This window comes from Gossypium arboreum, chromosome 1, assembly GCF_025698485.1.
Source record: "Gossypium arboreum isolate Shixiya-1 chromosome 1, ASM2569848v2, whole genome shotgun sequence".
Lineage (NCBI taxonomy): Eukaryota > Viridiplantae > Streptophyta > Magnoliopsida > Malvales > Malvaceae > Gossypium > Gossypium arboreum.
In genome coordinates, this window is record NC_069070.1 from 113,384,382 (window position 1) to 113,385,963 (window position 1,582).

General features: G+C 39.1%; 1 non-coding gene across 1 annotated transcript; it reads right to left on the reverse strand.

Moving 5' to 3' along the window:
* Positions 1-618: 618 nt before the first annotated feature.
* Positions 619-725, reverse strand: LOC128281667 (small nucleolar RNA R71). Its single transcript, XR_008271922.1, has one exon. It is a non-coding gene; the product is annotated as a small nucleolar RNA R71 (small nucleolar RNA).
* Positions 726-1,582: the final 857 nt, after the last annotated feature.

Consider the following 1,582-nt stretch of genomic DNA (forward strand, 5'->3'; position numbering starts at 1 on the left):
ATTTTTCTTTTACCTTCTCTTGGCAGGTTTTTGACAGTTTATGACTAGAAGAAACCCTTTAGGACCTTTACTTTTTGACAGTAAAATAGAGAGCACAGCTCGGAGAAACAGAAGAGAAATAAGGTGAAGCCTACAATATATAGAGAAAGAGCACGAGGATGATACCAATAACAACGAGGAGATGGCTGAAAATCAAAATAACCCACTGCCTCTTGTGGTTGCCGCAAATCCAGTGAATCAGAATCTTACTCCACGTACTATGTACGACTATGCTAACCTAATTTAACAGGAACTGAATCGAGTATAATTAGACCTGTTGTTGCTGTAAATAATTTTGAACTGAAACCTAACACAATTCAAGTGATACAACAGTTTGTTCAGTTTGATGGTTTGCAGAATGAGGATCCAAACACTCATTTAGCAAATTTTCTGGAATTCTGTGACACCTTTAAGATTTATGGCGTTTCTGACGATGCCATTCGCCTTCGGTTGTTTCCCTTTTCATTAAGGAATAAGGCTAAACAGTGGTTGAACTCGTTACCACGAGGGTCAATCACTACTTGAAAACAAATGACCGAAAAATTTTTACTCAAATATTTATCGCCGGCTAAAACAACTAAATTAAGGAATGATATCTCTTATTCTATGCAGATGGATTTAGAAACATTATATGATGTATGGGAGAGATACAAGGATTTATTGAGAAGGTGCCCTCACCATGGATTACCTTTATGGCTACAGGTTCAAACTTTCCACAATGGTTTGAACCCATCAACGAGACAGATGGTCGATGCAGCGGCTGGTGGAACCTTAAATAATAAAACACCTGAGGAGGTTTATGAGTTCATTGAAGAATGTCACTGAATAATTATCAGTGGCAAGTCATGAGGATAAAGCCTAATAAAGCAGTCAGTGTTTTCAACCTCGACGTGGTCACCATGTTATCAAACCAGGTAGAGCTTTTTAAATAAAAAGATTGATGGCTTATGTGTCTCTACACAGGTGCATTCGGTGATGCAGTATGATACAAATAGAGGAGGGAGTAATAATCCAGAATGCCTAGCGTACAACCATAGTACTACGAACGAACAAGTCAACTATATGAGTAACAATCCTCGACCTTAAAATAATCCTTATAGTAACACTTATAATGCAGGTTGAAAGAACCACCCAAATTTCTCATGGGGAGGCCAAGGGAATCAAAGACCACCACCCCCTCTAGGCTTCCAACAACAACCTCACCAGCAAGAGAAAAGGCCGAACCTTGAGGAAATGATGACAAAGTTTATTTCAATCGCGGAAACCCATTTTCAGAACACTAAAACTGAACTTAAAAATCAGCAAGCATCAATTCAAGGACTCGAAAATCAAATAGGACAGCTGGCTAAGTTGATCTCTAAAAGACCACAAGACAACTTGCCCAGTAACACAGAAGCTAACCAAGGGAGTAACTTCATGCCATTATTGTGCGCGACGAAGAAGGGTTAGTTGAATCTAAATCTGAAACAAGGCATGAAGCTGTAGTAACTAATGGTAAGGATGAGAAGAATCATGGTACACAGAAGCCGGTAAGCAAAGAGTA